Raw genomic sequence first — 21,432 nt, 5'->3', positions numbered from 1 at the left:
TCCCCTACTGTCAAACGTTAGGAACACCAACATTTTTGGTGGCCTCTGGATCAGGCCTCTATAACACACTAGATGCTGCAAACTATTTTAAAATCAGGACCCCTACTGTATAACACTAGAAACAGAAGAATGTTTTGTGTCCTCTGGATCAGGCCTCTACAGCTTAATTTCAAGCCTACAAAACGACAAAGTGTGATACGGCAGACTGTCTAACTTTCTGCAACTGAAAAATTATAATTTTTTTTAATGTGCCTTAGGTCTGCAGACAGTTTGTGCTGTTACAGTGTCAAAATGGAGCTAAAACAGGATGTCCGCTCTTTATATGGAGAGGGACATGTGATTTCAGCAGCCAATGACACAAGCAGTTGTGTCAGGACTAGTGTTGAGCGATACCGTCCGATACTTGAAAGTATCGGTATCGGATAGTATCGGCCGATACCCGAAAAATATCGGATATCGCCGATACCGATATCCGATACCAATACAAGTCAATGGGACATCAAGTATCGGAATGTATCCTCATGGATCCCAGGGTCTGAAGGAGAGGAAACTCTCCTTCAGGCCCTGGGATCCATATTAAAGTGTAAAATAAAGAATTAAAATAAAAAATATTGTTATATTCACCTCTCCGGCGGCCCCTGGACATCAGCGGGAGGATCCAGCGTCCGGCACGGCTTCTTTCTTCAAAATGCGCGCCTTCAGGACCTGTGGAATGACGTCCCGGCTTCTGATTGGTCGCGTGCCGCCCATGTGACCGCCACGCGACCAATCAGAAGCCGCGACGTCATTCCTCAGGTCCTAAAAGGCGCTCATTCTAGGACTTTAGCTGAGGAATGACGTCGCGGCTTCTGATTGGTCGCGTGGCGGTCACATGGGCGGCACGCGACCAATCAGAAGCCGGGACGTCATACCACAGGTCCTGAAGGCGCGCATTTTGAAGAAAGAAGCCGTGCCGGACGCCGGATCCTCCCGCTGATGTCCAGGGGCCGCCGGAGAGGTGAATATAACAATATTTTTTATTTTAATTCTTTATTTTACACTTCCGATACCGATACCCGATATCACAAAAATATCGGATCTCGGTATCGGAATTCCGATACCGCAAGTATCGGCCGATACCCGATACTTGCGGTATCGGAATGCTCAACACTAGTCAGGACATTGTGGGTGTTTCCTGCACTCTGATTGGCTAGCTGCAATGTGCACACATAAAGCTAGGAAAAAAAATGACTGTTTACAAGAACTTCGCGCCTCTGCAAACCCCTTCCCCTCATCAAACACGTGCCAAACGCTCATGATACACCACCATTATCGTTGCTATATTGCTGAAAATGACTGTTTACAAGAACTTCGCGCCTCTGCAAACCCCTTCCCCTCATCAAACACGTGCCAAACGCTCATGATACACCACCATTATCGTTGCTATATTGCTGAAAATACTTTTGTGGTAATGCAAATATTTTCCCCCACTTTTTACCTAATGTTACCAATTTTTTTCAATTTTATAAAATTTTGCTTGCATTTCCTAACACAAATCCGAATATGCCATATTTATGCTGAATTTATGTTTGGAGATTGTTTTCCGAACAAATTCGCTCATCTCTAATTGTGACTAGAACAGCCTCCTTCACTGCTTCTACAAATCAAAGCAATTGGCTACAGGGAGGATATAATTTTGTTTTCTCTCTGTAGCAGTACTTCAAGTAAGGGAAGCAGGCAGGCATAAGTTTAACACTACTTACCTGCAGTGTTACCCTATATTTGCACATAAATTGTGTTTTTCGACAGGAAAGGTTCCCTTTAAATGAAAAACACTATCTGCCATAATTTTGGCACAAATTTCTGGCACAATATATGACAACTAATAGATGGTAAGAATAGAAAATAAAAAGATTCACCAACTTTATGAAACAACATGTACTACTGTGATAAATTTGATTAATTTTTAAGTTACTGATCTCCGATGGTTCAACCTTCAGGACCTTGAGGATCAAAAGAATGGAGCTTTGAATCTCAAGAACTGGCTTCTGCACAGTCCTGTCTTGGATGGTTGTCTATCAAACTTCATTGGTTGGTTGTCTATAAAACTATTGGAAATTTTAAAAGCTGGACTCATCTTTCTCTTTCAGTGCTGTATACAATTAATGGAACAGAGGAAGTGCTTTCTCTCCTCCCTTTCATTCAGGTGGGCCTGTTTTATGGATCTAATCCTTTTCTATGAGATTCCTGGGGGTCCTAATGGTCAGGTTCCCTCTTGTCCTAAAACTACTCCAAGACTATGTATTTTGTCTTTACAGTGTCTAAAATAAGGTTTTAGCAAATCAGGTCCATTGTTCTAATAAATCTGTCTGCCACTAGTACATGCTGACTTTTAGAGAGGGCAGCACTGGGCTGCACACAGCTTTCTAGGAGCTTCACTCGGAATGGTGTTTCTTCTACACCCTGATGATCAGAGATATAGCTGAGAAATACTGATTGTGACTGGCAAAAGACCACACCAAAGCTCCAGATTTAGGAACCAATTTATTCATAGTATAATTAGCAAATCCCTCAGATTCAAGGTAAAAGCTAAAAAGCTTATTGTAATATAACACTGACTGTAATGCAAATTGGTGACTATGAATGAAATTCTGAGGCAAAAGTCATATTTCAGAGAGAATCTGAGATTGTAAATAGAATTCTTCTATTAGGAAGAAATAAATTAGTAGGTTTATGGAAATAATGTATTAAAAATGGTAATTTATTCATAATTTATGTAAAAATTAAGTTCTGCAAATTTTTAGGCATACAGTCATGGCCAAAAGTATTGACACCCCTGCAATTCTGTCAGATAATACTAATTTTCTTCTAGAAAATGATTGCAAACACAAATTATTTGGTATTATTACCGTATATACTCGAGTATAAGCCGAGATTTTCAGACCAAATTTTTTGGGCTGAAAGTGCCCCTCTCGGCTTATGCTCGAGTCACGGTAGCGGTGGGGTCGGCGGGTGAGGGGAAGAGGGCGCTGAGGCATACTTACCTAGTCCCAGCGATCCTCGCGCTGTCCCTGCCGTCCCACGGTCTTCTGTGCTGCAGCTTCTTCCCCTCTTCAGCGGTCACCGCTCATTAGAGAAATGAATAGGCGGCTCCACCTCCCATAGGGGTGGAGCCGCCTATTCATTTCTCTAATCAGCGGTAACGGTGACCGCTGATAGAGAAAGAAGCTGCGGCACCAAAGACCGTGGGACGGCAGGGGGAGCCGGACGTCGGGACCAGGTAATTATGTCATATTCACCTGTCCGCGTTCCAGCCGCCGGGCGCCGCTCCATCTTCCCGGCGTCTATCTCCGCTCTGACTGTGCAGGTCAGAGGGCCCGATGATGCATATAGTGTGCGCAGCGCCCTCTGCCTGATCAGTCAGTGCAGAGACGCCGGGACGAGACGCCGGGACCGGACGCTGGGAGCTGCAAGCAAGAAAGGTGAGTATGGCTTTTTTTTTATTGCAGCAGCAGCGGCCATGGCACAGATTTATGTGGAGCATCTATGGGGATATATGAACGCTGCAGAGCACTATATGGGGCACAGCTATGGGGAGATATGAACGCTGCAGAGCACTATATGGGGCACAGCTATGGGGAGATATGAACGCTGCAGAGCACTATATGAGGCACAGCTATGGGGAGATATGAACGCTGCAGAGCACTGTATGGGGCACAGCTATGGGGAGATATGAACGCTGCAGAGCACTGTATGGGGCACAGCTATGGGGAGATATGAACGCTGCAGAGCACTGTATGGGGCACAGCTATGGGGAGATATGAACGCTGTAGAGCACTATATGGCACAGCCAAGGGGGAATATGAACAGTGCAGAGCACTATATGGGGCACAGCTATGGGGAGATATGAACGCTGCAGAGCACTATATGGCACAGCCAAGGGGGAATATGAACAGTGCAGAGCACTATATGGGGCACAGCTATGGGGAGATATGAACGCTGCAGAGCACTATATGGGGCACAGCTATGGGGAGATGTGAACGCTGCAGAGCACTGTATGGGGCACAGCTATGGGGAGATATGAACGCTGCAGAGCACTATATGGCACAGCCAAGGGGGAATATGAACAGTGCAGAGCACTATATGGGGCACAGGTATGGGGAGATATGAACGGCGCAGAGCACTATATGGCACAGCTATGGGGAAATAATGATCTATTTTTATTTTTGAAATTCACCGGTAGCTGCTGCATTTCCACCCTAGGCTTATACTCGAGTCAATAAGTTTTCCCAGTTTTTTGTGGCAAAATTAGGGGGGTCGGCTTATACTCGGGTTGGCTTATACTCGAGTATATACGGTATCTTCATTTAACTTATCTTAAATGAAAAAATACAAAAAGAATTGTCCTAAAGCCAAATTGGATATAATTCCACACCAAACATTAAAAAGGGGTGGATAAAATTATTGGCACTGTTCGAAAAATCATGTGATGCTTCTCTAATTTGTGTAATTAACAGCACCTGTAACTTACCTGTGGCACCTAACAGGTGTTGGTAATAACTAAATCACACTTGCAGCCAGTTGACATGGATTAAAGTTAAGGCTTGGTTCCCATTGCGTTAATGGGAACGCGCTAACGGACAGCGTTGCACGGCGAAATTAACGCCGTGCAACGCGTCCGTTAGTGCGCCCATTCACGGCAATGGGAACGCGCAGCACTAGCGCGTGCCATGTTCGGCACGTGCTAGCGACGCGCCGGTGTTTCCTGGCGCGCCGCGGACGCTGCTTGCAGCGTCCGAGGCGCACCCGCGGTCCGTTCCCCGCTCTCGCAGATCGGGGATCTGCGAGAGCGGGGACGTTACCGCGACCCCGGGACGGGCCACATTTAAAACATTGCGTTAGCGCAACCAGCTAGCGCTAGCGCTAAACGGGTTGCACTAACGCAATGTGACCCTAGCCTAACTCAACCTCTGTCCTGTGTCCTTGTGTGTACCACATTGAGTATGGAGAAAAGAAAGAAGACCAAAGAGCTGTCTGAGGACTTGACTTGAGAAACCAAATTGTGAGGAAGCATGAGCAATCTCAAGGCTACAAGTCCATCTCCAAAGACCTGAATGTTCCTGTGTCTACCGTGCACAGTGTCATCAAGAAGTTTAAAGCCCATGGCACTGTGGCTAACCTCCCTAGATGTGGACGGAAAAGCAAAATTGACAAGAGATTTCTACGCAAGATTGTGCGGATGTTGGATAAAGAGCCTTGACTAACATCCAAACAGGTTCAAGCTGCCCTGCAGTCCGAGGGTACAACAGTGTCAACCCGTACTATCTGTCGGTGTCTGAATGAAAAGGGACTGTATGGTAGGAGACCCAGGAAGACCCCACTTCTTACCCCGAGACATAAAAAAGCCGGGCTGGAGTTTGCCAAAACTTACCTGAAAAAGCCTAAAACGTTTTGGAAGAATGTTCTCTGGTCAGATGAGACAAAAGTAGAGCTTTTTGGGCAAAGGCATCAACATAGAGTTTACAGGAGAAAAAAAGAGGCATTCAAAGAAAAGAACACGGTCCCTACAGTCAAATATGGCAGAGGTTCCCTGATGTTTTGGGGTTGCTTTGCTGCCTCTGGCACTGGACTGCTTGACCGTGTGCATGGCATTATGAAGTCTGAAGACTACCAACAAATTTTGCAGCATAATGTAGGGCCCAGTGTGAGACAGCTGGGTCTCCCTCAGAGGTCATAGGTCTTCCAGCAGGACAATGACCCAAAAGACACTTCAAAAAGCACTAGAAAATGGTTTGAGAGAAAGCAATGGAGACTTCTAAGGTGGCCAGCATTGAGTCCAGACCTGAATCCCATAGAACACCTGTGGAGAGATCTAAAAATGGCAGTTTGGAGAAGGCACCCTTCAAATATCAGGGACCTGGAGCAGTTTGCCAAAGAAGAATGGTCTAAAATTCCAGCAGAGCATTGTAAGAAACTCATTGATGGTTACCAGAAGCGGTTGGTCGCAGTTATTTTGGCTAAAGGTTGTGCAACCAAGTATTAGGCTGAGGGTGCCAATACTTTTGTCTTGCCCATTTTTGGAGTTTTGTGTGAAATGATCAATGTTTTGCTTTTTGCTTCATTCTCTTTTGTGTTTTTTCATTTAAGACAAATTAAATGAAGATAATAATACCAAATAATTTGTGTTTGCAATCATTTTCAGGAACAAAATGAGTATTATCTGACAGAATTGCAGGGGTGTCAATACTTTTGACCATGACTGTATGTTCCCATCTACCTTCATTATAAATAGCAGTAGAAATGCTCAACTTTGTGTACGGTATTGTGTATGGTAAAATGAGGGCCACTTTGATGGAATCCTAATAGACCCCAAATAAGGTCAGTAGGACCATCAGGCTCAGTTGTTGTAAAGTACAAATTTGTTTTTCTGTTCTTATAGCTTAATAGAAGGAAATAAAAGCAGAAATGTTAGCAAAATCTAATAGTCTAATCATAGTATTGCAAACTGTTCTTACAAATTAATTATTTTAAAGAATATTTGCTATGCATCAGTAATTATAATTTACAATGTTGTTTTCATATTAGATTACCCTCATCTGTGATCCACGAACCCAGTAAGCAGTAGCACTGCTAAAAATAATAGTCCACCAACAGTAGATGGATTCCTAGAAGACTGATTTCTGTTGCTTTTCTCATTAATAATTTGATATAAAGTAGTTGTACAAAAGTTTTATGACACATCGAATATGACCGTAATATGTGTAAAATAAGCAGCAGTCAGAATCTTAATGGGAACGTACAATCTATACTAGGTAAGTAAGAGAATGATCATCTAATCAGGATAAAGAGTTGGGCTTATAAACCTTTGGGTGTGCACACTAGAAAATAAGCTAAGGTATAAATATTCTTCCAATGTTTTCCGCAGTTTAAACCATAAAGTCTTAGTGAAACCAGTGACTATACATTAAATTAATTTGTGTTAGCTGCAGGTTTTCATTAACTGTTCAAATGCCCCAGTCCCTTTATTAGCTAATGTAAAGTAAACACAGGGATAAAAGCGATTGGAACAGTGTGCTGTTTCCTGTCTATTTTATGTCAGTAATAGTTCCAAGTGATGCCAAGAAAAAAAAGAAAATGGTTCCTAGAAAGAAACAAAGGCCTATTATGCTTTGCCTATCGGCATCTGAAACCAGACAGTATCTTTCTTTCTCTTTAAATTCAGAAATATGGATCATTGCAGCAAGTAAAGTTTTGTTTTGGAGTTATTCTTTGATTATTAGAATAACAAATACATTTTCTTTACTAAAAAAGCCAAAACATGTCATAATAATTGCTCATGCACCCAACCAATTATATAGGACGAGTACTATTCATGGTTTTCACAGATAGCACTCGTACCCATGTTATTCTCTGGGGCTGTGCACAAGTCTGATTGTTTTCCTCGGAGTGATCTAAGTAAAATAATCAGTGACATGTCCGATTTTGATCGAAGTGTCAAATCAAAATTGCCAATTCAAGGAAAATTATCCCAGTCTGATCAAACTCTAATCAAACTTTGATCAGAGCGTAATCAGCATAATAGGACCAGTTTTCACAAATGGAGCTAAAACAGTCATGTGCACCTACCCTTAGGGACATTGGGGACTTTTTACTTTGGACCATGTAATTTTAGTTTTAATGACATATTCTAAACTTTTCCAATCAAATTGAATATAAAGTAGAATTTCTGTAATTCAAATTATTATTGATTACTTAAAAAATATATAATTAACATTAACCTATTGCAAAGATATTTATTTTAACCTGGAAGAGGTGGTTGAAGGTTTCCAGTATAGGAAACTGTCACAGAACCTTTCTTCTTGGGAAAATTATGTTATTTTCGTAACAGTGGCACAAAACCGTATTTTTTTTCAAACATTGGAACAAAGACTTGACGCTTGCAAACACTTGGAGTGGAAGAATCAGCTTGCTAGTTGTAGGTCTTGAGTGGCACAATAAATTTGTTGACTGCAAGCTTTCTGGTCCTAACTTTATATCTTATTCTGACTGGTCCTCTACCCGGACCATACAATGCTTCATGGGGCCACTTAGAGTAAGGTTGCAGGCAAAGTGGTTGCCTATCTTTCCACGTCTCTTTTTCGATAGGAAGTGCGTGATGCCTTAGCCTACTGAAGGCATCACTCACATCACATAGCTCAGTTCAAAAAAATACATTCTTGCTAACTGCCTCTACATGACACTTCATTGGTCTTGCTGTGTGGAACCAGTCCGATACCTCCAAATCACTTGGTTTCTGACACAGCTTCAGGGACCATTCTGATTTGTTAAGAAACAATTGTGACACTAATTTATATTCAGTGCTTGTATTGACTTATAAATTACAGAATAGCTTCCTACAGAATAGCTAGCAGTCAAATATTATGAAAAAAATCAAAATTTGATGGTTTTACACTTCATCCTGTCTACTTACGTGGCTCTATAGCTAAGTTGATATATTGACATAAGCCTATTCTACGTAATAGAAACATTAATAGTATCATTATATACAACAATGAAACAGTGGAAGCACATACATCTCCTCACCAACAATCCACCTGAGACATATGGCAGTGCTTTCAACAAGAGGAGGGTAAGAAGGGATTGCCAATGAGAGGCACTCAAAACATTGCATCTGACCCAAAATGGTACATGTAAAGGTTCTTGGAAAATGGTGACAAAAGCAAATTATTTTTTTTTCACAAATTTCAGATTTCTTTTCACCACTTACAGAAAAAAAAATAACTATACATGTTATACTTGTACTGGCCTGGGTCCCCAAACCGTATTTTTTATTATTTAACTCTATGCATTACAGGAGCAACATTTTCACATGACCTAACTGTTGTTGTAATGGTAGCATATGCAGTTCAGTGTCTCTGCTGGATGGCAAGCTGCATAATGGCATCATGCAACAATGCAGCCTGCCATCTACATGTACATCTACATGTAGCAGAGCTAGACCGGCCGCTGGAGAAATGGATTGCTATCTTCTCGGCAGACAGGTAAGGAATGTAAGGAATGTTGTGGTTTATTATTTTAGTTCTGTTACAGGAGACCCTGGCTTCTGTGGACTGAACGATGATGTGAGTATTGGATAATTTAGATTCAAGAAAGGAGTCTGTGTCATTCTTTCAATAAAAGGATTTGTGTTTATTTACAATATAACTATAGGATGATCATGGAGAGGCATCTTATAGATTCTTCACCATTGCTTAGCCATGGGATTCATGTCACCAGAAAATACAAAGGTGAAATCAACCCCACAAATATGATCCCCGCTTAACACCACCACAAGGCAAGTGGGAAGAGCTGAACAAAGCGCCAGAATTGGCGCATCTAATAGATGTATCTATTCTGGTGCAGCTGTGGGCTGCTATATTCAGGTTGGGAGGGACAATATCCATGGCCCATTACCAGCTTGGGAATACCAGCCACCAGCTGTCAGCTTTAGCTTGACTGGTTGTCAAAAATGGGTGCAAGCCGTTTTTTTAAATTATTTACTTAAATTATAAAACAGCATGGTGACCCGCTATTCTTGATAACCAGCATTGCTAACTCTGACAGCTGAGGGTTGTAGCCCACAACTGTCTGGGTTGCCTCGCTAGTTATCAAAAATACAGTGGAGCCCACATCAATTTTTTATTTATTTATTTATTTACAGTGCAATTGATGGGTTAATTGATGACACTTTTCTTAGTGTCTGCTTCTAATTTGAGTTGGTAAGGCAGCTTTTTTGCCCCCCCCATCCCTTATTTTAGTCTCCTATTGAAGCTAATGGGGTTCAGGTATGTTCATCATACCGTTCAGTGAACATCAGGATGTTCGCTGATCTGAACAGAGCCAAACGTTGAAAGGTTTGCTCATCTCTAATAGCTTTACAACTACAGTATATCACAAAAGTGAGTACACTCCTCTCATTTTTGTAAATATTTTTTATATCTTTTCATGGGACAACACTGAAGATATGATTCTTTGATACAATGTAATGTAGTCAGTGTAGAGCTTATATAGCATAGTACATTTGATATTCCCTCTAAATAACACACAGCCATTAATGTCTCAACAGCTAGCAACAAAAGTGAATACACCCCTAAGAGAAAATGGCCAAATTGTGCCGAAGGTGTCAATATTTTGTGTGGCCACCATTATTTTCAAGCACTGCCTAAACTCCTGAGCAAGGAGTTCACTAGATCTTAACAGGTTGCCACTGCAATTCTCTTCCACTCCTCCATGACAACATCATGGTGGATGTTGGAGACTTTGTGCTCCTGCACCTTCCATTTGATGATGCCCCACAGATGCTCAATAGGGTTTAGGTCTGGAGATATGCTTGGCCAGTATAGCACCTTTATTTTGAAAAGAAAACCTTTGGATATGACGCTGAGCATGTGCACTTCACTTCTTTGGTCGACCATGGTAAGGCCTGTTCTGAGTCGAACCTGTCTTGGTCTTGGCCACTGTGCTGCAGCTCAGTTTCAGGGTGTTGGCAATCTTCTTATAGCCTAGGCCATCTTTTTGTAAAACAGCAACAGTGTTTTAGACATTAATGAATGTACATTGGGTAATTTAGATGGCATAGCAAAATTACAATTATACAAGCTGTACACTGACTACTTTACGTTGCAATCTTCAGTGTTGTCCCATGAAAAGATATAATAAAATATTTACAAAAATGTGAAGGGTGTACTCATTTTTTGGGGATACTGTGTGTAACAGTTTCCTAATAATGTTCTTACTGTAGTAGAAATCACTTGTTCGTGGACTTACTACCTTGTAGGCTTGTAAGCTTGTGGTGAACTTGTACTTATCAACAGCAGCCAGTTAGAATAATAAATGAAGTAGCTCAAATCAAAAAGGAGAGGCAGAGAATTAGCACTAGTCATGAATGGGATATTGCTTGTAAACCTCATATTAGGCAAAACAATCCATCAATAAAGTAGTGATATATACCACAGTACAGGCAGCATTTATGAATTGCATATCACTTTTGAAACATTAGTTTTAATTGAAGCACAGTGTGCACGCTATTTCAACACACTTCTTATAAAATATTAAAGTACCACAGCGTTGCTGCCAGTAACATAAAGTCTCTAACCCTAGTGATGTAACTACCAGCCGCCTCCTTCAGCTGTTCCACGTGACTCCAGTCCACCTCCACCATCTTGTGACCGCAACTTCTGTCTGACCAGAAGTCAGAGGTAACAGTCACAAGCTCGCAATGCAAGTCTATGAGAGCCTCGTTTTGTTCTTGCTCTGGCTCTCATAGACTTACATTCGGTAATCCGGATCTCCCAGTAAACACTGGAGCGATCTGTCAGGTCACAAACTGCTGGATACAGACCGGAGCGATGCCGAGAACAAATGAAGAGGGTGGCTGGTAAGTATGAGGCCAACTTATTTCAGTGGCACCACTTTAGCAGTGAAATAAAAAAAAACACACTGAAGTAGAGCTTTAAAACACCAATTTGAGTAATTAGACATACCAACTCTAAAATAACTCCAAATGATTCCAAAAGTTTTTCATGTTAATTTATTTAAACAAAATGAAATGTTGTAGATCATGTCGCTCTGCTGGGTACTGATTGAACTTAATATCCTCAATACATTGAAAGCTTGGACCCCTCGGGAGCTGTTAATAAAAAAAAGAGTTTTCAGAGTAACTAAATACATTTTTATGTTCTTTATCTAAACTAGCAACATATGCATAAAAGATAAAGACAAAATCTTACCAACTGGAATTTTTACCGTGCCCTTCAATTTTTTCAAGACTGTCAGAAGATATTGAGTGTTGCCGTATTGTGATTTACTGAAGCTTATTTCCCAGTTATTGAATTTCTTTAATATAAAGCATATGCTGTGCGGAGATAATATTTTTGCTTTATTATTGCAAACATTGACATAAAATTGTATTAAATGTAATAAACACCTTTGTTTAAAAGCTGTGGCAGTGTCATTTCTGTGAATATGCAGTCCTGTTTATCCAAACACAGCAGGGTGGGGTTTTATTAGATAAAATCCTATTTATATGAAGATATACTATTTATATAAAAGGGAAATACATCACTTGTGGTATTAACCTATGATATAAACCACATATTAAATTACATCTGCAACAATACATGCTGCCTCCGAACTATTGACATTTTTTAAATTATTTTCTTCATTTATTACCGAATTGAAATACTATATATACATTTTTCGAAGAGCAATCGAAGGGGATTTCAGGGATTATACATATTGGCCTTGGGTATAACAAAGAAATAGCCATTAGTTACCCCTTGAATACCCTGTCCCAGCAGCAACATTCTAGTTGTTACAGGAAGTGGAGGCTTCCCAACCACCAGTCATCAGACTGCTGTAGTCGATCATTTGCGTCAGCGGTCACTTGATTTACATACAAAGCAACTGCTGAATCCAATGATTGTCAGAAGTGACTCGATGAATTGGCGATCTTGACTTTCAGTTCCAGCAGTGACCACCAAAATTATGCATTTGGAGCAGCATGGTAAGTAATTATTACTTCTAAGTTCTATGTGTTACAATAAGGGTCCTCCATGAATCAAAACCATTTTTCCAGCACATCTACAGATGCTCAATTGGATTGAGATCATGAGAATTTAAAAGCCAAGTCAGTACTTTTTTCAGTCTAAAAGAGTGCAATATCCTGCCAAAAGAGGCCATAGACACAGTCAGAATACTTGCCAAAATACCACATGAACACAAGGACCCAAGTTTTCCCAGCAGAATATTGCCCATGGCATCACTATGCTTCTGTTGGCTTATCTTTCTACTGTAGTGCCCACTGGTGCTTTCTCTTTAAAGTTAGGTAATGCACCTGGCCATCAGCATGATGTAAAAGGAAACATGATTCATCAGACTACACATTTTCTTTTGTTGATGGACACAGGTGAGTATTGATACTCTGATTGATCTGTGGTTATGTAGCCCCTTAAGCAGGAAGTTGCAACGCACTGTGTATTCTTACTTCAGTCTATGAAAGACAGCAATAACTTTTTTAGCAATTTCTGCTGTAGTAGATCTTCTTTGGGTTTGGAATAAACAAGCTAATTTTTGCCCCCATGTATCAATGATGCTTTTTTAGCCCATGACTAGAGATGGGCTAACCGGACAGTAAAATTCGAGGTCCCTACCGAACACCTAGTGTTCGCGCACAGACCCCTAACACGGACTTCTCCAGGAAGTCTGCACAACTGTTCATGATTGGCACTCCTTATATCTGGTGTTTCCCATGCTGTCATCTGCATGACTGCAAGAGAAACAAAAGTGGCTTTGATCGAGAGTAAGATCATTACCGCCAGTCAGATGACAGTGTGAGCCACCAGCTGTACCTGGTGGTAAAAAGATTACCTCTGGTAACAGGCATCAGCTGGTGAGAGAGTACTACTCCCATTAGCCTACGCTGAAAACAGCGAGACCAGGCGTCGCTGATGGGAGTATTCATCAGCCGGTGTCTGGGCTATAAGTAAACAAATGTTAAAAAATGATGTGGGGTCTCTTGTATTTATGATAACCAGTGCAGGCAAAAACTGAGAGCTGTGGGCTGCAACCCTCAGCTGTGAGCCTTATCATGGCTGGTTATCAAGAAGAGAGGGGTCCCACGCTTTTTTAAATTATTTAAATAAACAATTAAGAAAAAACTTGGGAGGTCCCCTTCATTTTTGACAACCAATCAAGCTAAAGCAGACAGCTGGGGGCTGGTATTCTGAGACTGGAAAGGGGCCATGGATATTGGACTCTCCAGCCTAAAAATCGCATCACGCAGCAGCCACAGAAAAGTTGCAGCTATTAGAAACACCAATTCTAGCACTTTTCCCGCCTCTTTCCACTTGCCCTGCTGAAGTGGCAAGTTGGGTAATATTTGTGGGATTGATGTCAGCTGATTGATCTTACCGCCAATCAGTGCCCGTGTTTGCCATGCTGTCATGAAGATGGCAAACAATGGATGTTCAGGACCCGCATTCATCTGAATGGGGTCTGAGTTCAGGTTCCGGTACCTTTCTGGTACCCAAACCAAATTTATTTTAGATGATCGGTCGCACACCCGCCGGACAGAAATATCCACGGGTTCACCCATCATTACCTGTGGCCCAAATGAAAGTTCACTGATTGCCTATCCTTGCACCTCTTTGGGTTCTAACCACTGCTTACCAGAAACACCCTAAAAGACCTATGACCCAGTCATCTAGCCGTCATTTTAATAATCATCATAAAGTTGCTCAGATTCATATACTTGCTTTTTTTTTTACTTCTACCAATACATCATATTCAAGAAGCAATTATTTGCTTGCTGCCTAGTATTTTCCACATTTTCACAGATGCCAATGTAACAAGAAAACTGAGCCAGAACTGAACTTTTACCTAAAATTACCTGAAAACACAGAATTTTTAGGATTTTCCACATTGACGTACAAGGGGCAAAATATCAAAGCATTGAAATATTTGCTTTGTGTCAGTTTTTGAACCTGGAGTAATTTTCCCATATTTTGAAAAATACATTAAAATGTTATATTTAGAAAATCCCTCTGATTTAGCATCGTGCTGACTTCACAGACTGTGCTTTTAAAACACTTATTTTTCTGAATCTAATTAGATTCAATACACTAAGCATATGTCACTAGAGTCCTGGAGGATTACTTTTTCTTGTAATGAAACTTACAGTGTACACGGTTTTAAATAAGACTTACGGTTTTTCAAATTGTTAACCCTAAAAAGAAAAGACTTAGACAATAAGAGTTCTACAAAAAGGTGTAATCACTAGAGATCCCATAAAGTTGTCAATGGACAAACCCACTTTGCTCCATACTACTCTACCATGTAAATAAAAGTGACTGCGTTTACTGACTATTAATTTTGTTGGATGTAGTGTACTTTTTGGGGCAGTGACGGCCTTCATATTCATTGAACACTCTTGCCAAGGCTGTTGATAATTAGGCCGGTTTCACACTTTCGTTTGGGTAGAGTACGTAGGGCTGTGTACTTTCTCCCTTAAGCTCCGCCTACTTATGCACTTCTTCCCGTAGGCTCCGCCTACTTCTGCATGCGTCCTGCATACATATCTTTAACATTAGATACGCAGGGACATGCATTGTAAATGGATGCGTCTGCATGCGTCGTGTTGATGTGCCCGCCGACCGGGAGGAGGTACGCAGCCCTATGCACTCTACCAAAATGCAAGTGTGAAACCGGCCTTAGTGCTGCATTTAAATTTTGCAGTTCTTCACCTAGGAGATGTAAGTCTATTGATGTAAGTTCCCATTGTAAGAGTTTGCCTTGCAGATGAGCTCATACAATTTGATCAATATGTGTGCTGAGAATCTCAAATGTATAAATGTATTCTATATTAGCCAAAGAATATGAGTGTCGCCACCCTTCAATCCAGAGGCGTAGCTAGGGTTTTGGTTCAAGGGGTGTAAGATTGTAGTAGCATCGTACGTAGTGAAGAGGCAGTGACCCACAAAGTTCCAAAACAAAAGACTCTTTAATGTGTTTCCTCACAGCATTAAAGTCCAATTCACACAAATGCATATAACTTCAGTGTATATTATCAGTGTTCAGTTTACACCAGTTCATAGCAATACATATCATATGGCTTTAGATTTACAGTCCCTAAACAGGCCAGACTTCCCTTGTCCAGTTTCCCTGGGTGACCGAACGCCATATTACAGTCTCCATATGCACAGCCTCATATGATGCAGATGCTACACACGCCAGCCCCCTACGACTAGTTCCCGTGGGTGTCCTGCATCACTGTATCACAGTCTCTTACAGTCTCTTTACTCTCGCAGCTGTACTCAGCCCAGAATATCCTCCAGATAGCAGCCGGGCACCATATCCACCTGTTTGCAATTGTCACACATGCTAGTCCTCTTTCAGGCACAGGATATCCACCTCCGGGCACAGGACTGTCCACATCCGAGACCAGTACCATGGACGACTTGCATCGCTGTGTATGCTGCGGGTGGCTGGCCACTCAGCTGCCCTCAGGTGCCCTGGCTCCACTGGCCTGTGCCTCCATGTACTCAGCCAGTGCTCTGCAGGCCTCTGTTCTGTACACCAGCACACAGCAGACTGACACTGAAATTGCACCTCACACATGACACCTGACACACCCATACCTCTTACTGCAGGGCCTTCAGCCACATGGAAAACCCGGATCGGAAATCCATGACTCCCTTGTACACCTATGGACTTCATCCGTCTGCATGCACAACCTGGGGAGAAGGCACAGCGACCCCTACCTGTGACATGAGTCACTGCCTCACATAGGGCAAAGCTTCTGAGTGGGCCACTAACCAGGTAACCTTGATTGCAACTGGGTGACGCACCCTAATAGTGGAGGAGAACCTGAGCAAATGACCATGTTGTTGCTGAAAATAATCTCTACTGTATACTTAGAGCAACATTGATATTACCGCCATATGTCAGTGGTCCTATGGAACATATTACAGATCAAAGTATAGTTACAGATGGTGACTTACCGCTAACGTTGTTTCTGATGGAGTTGTTCACTTTTCTGGTCTTTTCCATCTGGTCCAGACTGACACAACTTCTTCCACCCACGACTCGTCTGCAAAGAATACAACAAAGACACATTTCACTTCTCATATTACAGCCCCATCACCATATATTCCCAACCTGCCAACCTGCACAAATTCCTCATCCTACCAATACCCCAATACTGATCTGATGCTGCCATATGTGTCCCTATTACTGCACCTGCTTTGTGGTTCTCTGGGTCCTTTAAATTCTAAAGCATCCCTATACAATATAGTAATGCTGGGTGCAAGTGCCCTAGAAAACAGTGCCAAAACAGTGCCAAAATTTTGCTCCCTAGAAAGTAATAGTGTCCTGTGTGCCCCTTTGATAGTCACAGTAACCTGTACAGCTCCCTATGCACAGCATGATGCTCTCTTATACATAACATGATGCCTCCTAACTGTAATTTACCCCCACACAGTACACTGACCCCTTAGTAGCCCCCAAACTGCTTGATGGCCCCAACACTGTGTGATGACCCCTTCACTGTAATACCCACACTGTATGATGGCCCTCTAGATAGCCTCCATATAGTATAATGTGCCAGTGCCAGATAGTCCTCAATATAGTATAATACGTTCCCCATAGACCTGTATAGTATAATGCATTCCCCATAGGTCTGTATAGTATAATGCATTCCCCATAGGCCTGTATAGTACAATGAATGCCCCATAGGCCTGTATAGTATAATGCATTCCCCATAGGCTTGTATAGTATAATGCAATCCCTATTGGCCTGTATAGTATAATACTCTCCCCATAGGCCTCTATAGTATAATGCACTCCCCATAGGCCTGAAAAGTATAATGTACTCCCCATAGGCCTGTATAGTATAACTAGCTATTGAACCCATTCTACGCCCGGGTGGCGAGCATTTATATTGGTATATGGTCTCCATCCTGGTATGTGCTGCTCCATCCTGCGTCCCCATCCTGTCATGTGCTGCTCCATCCTGCGCCCCCATCCTGTCATGTGCTGCACCCATCCTGCGCCCCATTCTGACATGTGCTGCTCCATCCTGCGCCCCCATTCTGTCATGTGCTGTTCCCATCCTGCGCCCTGTTCTGTCATGTGCTGCTCCCATCCTACGCCTCCATTCTGTCATTTGCTTCTCCCATCCTGCGCCCCCATTCTGTCATGTGCTGCTCCCATCCTACACCTCCATACTGTCATTTGCTGCTCCCATCCTGCGCCCCCATCTTGTCATGTGCTGATCCCATCCTGCGCCCCATCCTGTCATGTGCTGCTCCCATCCTGCACCCCCGTTCTGTCATGTGCTGCTCCCATCCTGCTCCCCCGTTCTGTCATGTGCTGCTCCATCCTGCGCCCCCGTTCTGTCACGTGCTGCTTCCATCCTGCACCCCCGTTCTGTCATGTGCTGCTGCCATCCTGCACCCCCGTTCTGTCATGTGCTGCCCTATTCTGTCATGTGCTGCTCCCATCCTGCGCCCCCGTTCTGTCATGTGCTGCTCCCATCCTGCGCCACCGTTCTTTAATTTGCTGCTCCCATCCATATGCCCCATACGCTGCTCCATAAGATGCTCCATAGTATATGCCCCGTATCAGGTGGCATAAGTAACAAATAGCTGTGGCATGAAGTGCCACAGCCTCATGCCACAGCAATTTGTTACTTGCGCAACCTGATTCCTTTCCGCCGCCATTTTCTTGGTCCTCCTGCTGGTGGAATCAGCGCCTGCGCAGTCCGCGCTTTCTGGCGCCATTTTCTTTAAGACACACTGCAGTCTTCAAGAAAATGGTGCCGGAAAGCGCGGACTGCGCAGGCGCCGATTCCAGCAGCAGGACCAAGAAAATGGTGGCGGAAAGGAATCAGGTGGCGTAAGTAACAAATTGCTGTGGCATGAAGTGCAGTGCAGTGTGTCTTCAAGAAAATGGCGCCGGAAAGCGCGGACTGCACAGGTGCCGATTCCGGCAGCAGGAGGACGAAGAAAATGGGTGGAAAGGAATGGCAAAAGTAACAAATTGCTGTGGCATAAAGTGCCACAGCATAATCAGGGCGCAAATATGTGCACGGTGTCCCCCTGCTCCCGACCCCCTGCTCCCGGCAGTCCGCGCCTTCCGGCGCCATTTTTTTTCCCTGACACCCTATAATGTAACGCTAGGAGCGTCGTGCCTGCGCAGTCTATAAAGGCTTCGGACAGAGTGACGCTCCCAGCGTTATATTATAGATGCATTCCACATAGGCCGGTATAGTATAATGCACTCCTTATAGGCTTGTATAGTATAATGCACTCCCCATAGGCCTGTAAAGTATAATGCACTCCCCATAGGCCTGTATATTATAATGCACTCCCTATAGGCCTGTATAGTATAATGCACTCACCATAGGCCTGTACAATATAATGCACCCCGTTAGGCAGCCAGTACAGTATAATGCACACTCATAGGCAGCCAGAACAGGATAATGCACCCCCATAGGCAGCCAGTACAGTATAATGCACCCCCATTAGGCAGTCTGTATAGTATAATGCACCCCCATTAGGCAGCAAGTACAATATAATGCACCCCCATTAGGCAGCTAGTACAGTATGATGTACCCCCATAGGCAGTCAGTGCAGTATAATGCACCCCCACTAGGCAGCCAGTACAGTGTAATGCACCCCCATTAGGCAACCAGTACAATATAATGCACCCCCTCCCCCTACTCTGCCAGAGTGTAACTGTATCAGTCACATAGTATAGCTCCGGGTGGGCCCCCTCAGAGCACGGGGCCCGGGGTGATGGCCCCTCTGCCCCCCGGTAGCTATGGCTACTGCTTTAATTCCTTCGCCCCAAAGCCCGTTTTCACCTTCCTGACCAGGCCAATTTTTACAATTCTGACTACTGTCAATTTATCAGGTCATAACTCTTGAATACTTCAACGGATCCTTGTGATTCTCAAAATGCTTTTTCATGACATATTGTACATTATGATAGTGGTAAAATTTCTTTGATCTGACTTGCGTTTCTTTGTGGAAAAAAACGGAAATTTGGTGAAAATTATGTAAATTTCGTAATTTCAACTTTTTAATTTTTATGCCCTTAAATCACAGTCATATGGCATAAAATAGTTAATAAATAACATTTCCCCATGTCTACTTTACATCAGCACATTTTGGAACCAAAATGTTTTTTATTAGGAAGTTATAAGGGTTAAAAGTTGACCAGCGATTTCTCATTTATTCAACACATTTTACAAAATCATTTTTTTAGGTACCACATCACATTTTAAGTCACTTTGAGGGGTCTATATGAAAGAAAATACCAAAAAGTGATACCATTCTAAAAAACTACACCCCTCAAGATGCTCAAAACCACATTCAAGAAGTTTATTGACCCTTAGGCTGCCATCACACTAGCAGTATTTGGTCAGAATTTTACATCAGTATTTGTAAGCACAAACCAGGAGTGGAACAATTAGGCCGGGGTCACACTAGCGTATTGCATCCGATGCGAGTTCATCGGATGCGATATGCTAATGACACTCTGCTCCTGCTCGCAGCAGAGCAGGAGCCGAGTGTCATGCGTCTGTGCTCCGATTCTCTCGCACAGGGAGGATCGGAGCACAGCTGCGGAGGAGGCAGAGAAATGAATTTCTCCATCTCCTCCATTGCTGGGGTCCGCTTATAGCGCACATCACTCGGATGATATCCGAGTGGTGTGCGCTGTCTCACTCGCACCCATAGGCTTATATGGGTGCGAGTGAGCCGAGAGTTTTCCTCGGTCCAAGACAATCGCAGCATGCTGCGATTTTCTCAGACCGAGGAAAACGGCCGACAAAAAGTCGGCTGGTGGGAGCTGCCCCATATGGTAACATTGGTCCGAGTGCAGTGCGATTTTTTATCGCATTGCACTCGGCCGTATTACGGTCTAGTGTGACCCCGGCCTTAGAGGAAAAGTATAATAGAAACATATGCACCACTTCTGCATTTATCACCCACTCCTGGTTTACTGATGTAAAATACTGATCAAATACTGCTAGTGTGACGGCAGCCTTAAGGTGCTTCACATGAGCTAAAGCAATGTGAAAGGGAAAAAAATGAACATTTAACTGTTTAGTCACAAAAATCAACTTGCACCCCCGATTTTTTTTTATTTTCACAAGGGTAAAAGGAAAAAATGTACCATAGTAGCTAAAATAGCTAAGAAAAGAAAAAGTCCTATGGCGTAGTGTTGTGAATTCTGTGGCAGAGCTCCCTCCTGTGGTCACAAGTGGTACTTCGGCTGATTCTCTCTATGAGCTTCCGTTGGTGGAGGAGAGTGCTACTGCGGCTTCTGTGTTTCCTTCCTCAGGTGATGTGGTGAAGTCGTTAGGTGCTGCTCTATTTAACTCCACCTAGTGCTTTGATCCTGGCCTCCAGTCAATGTTCTAGTATTGGAACTGTTTCCTCCTGGATCGTTCCTGTGGCCTGCTGCTCTGCATAGCTAAGTTCCGCTTTTGTTATTTTGATTGCTGCTTTTTTCTGTCCAGCTTGCTTATTTGTTTTTTCTTGCTTGCTGGAAGCTCTGGGACGCAGAGGGTGTACCTCCGTGCCGTTAGTTTGGTACGGAGGGTCTTTTTGCCCCCTTTGCGTGGTTGTTTGTAGGGTTTTGTGTTGACCGCAAAGTTACCTTTCCTATCCTCGCTCTGTTTAGAAAGTCGGGCCTCACTTTGCTAAATCTATTTCATCTCTACGTTTGTCTTTTCATCTTAACTCACAGTCATTATATGTGGGGGCTGCCTTTTCCTTTGGGGTATTTCTCTGAGGCAAGGTAGTCTTATTTTCTCTCTTCAGGCTAGCTAGTTTCTCAGGCTGTGCCAAGTTGCATAGGGAGCGTTAGGCGCAATCCACGGCTACCTCTAGTGTGGTTGGAGAGGATT

Source organism: Ranitomeya imitator, chromosome 1, assembly GCF_032444005.1.
Source record: "Ranitomeya imitator isolate aRanImi1 chromosome 1, aRanImi1.pri, whole genome shotgun sequence".
In the NCBI taxonomy this organism is placed as follows: Eukaryota; Metazoa; Chordata; class Amphibia; order Anura; family Dendrobatidae; genus Ranitomeya; species Ranitomeya imitator.
This window is presented reverse-complemented; position numbering follows the sequence as displayed.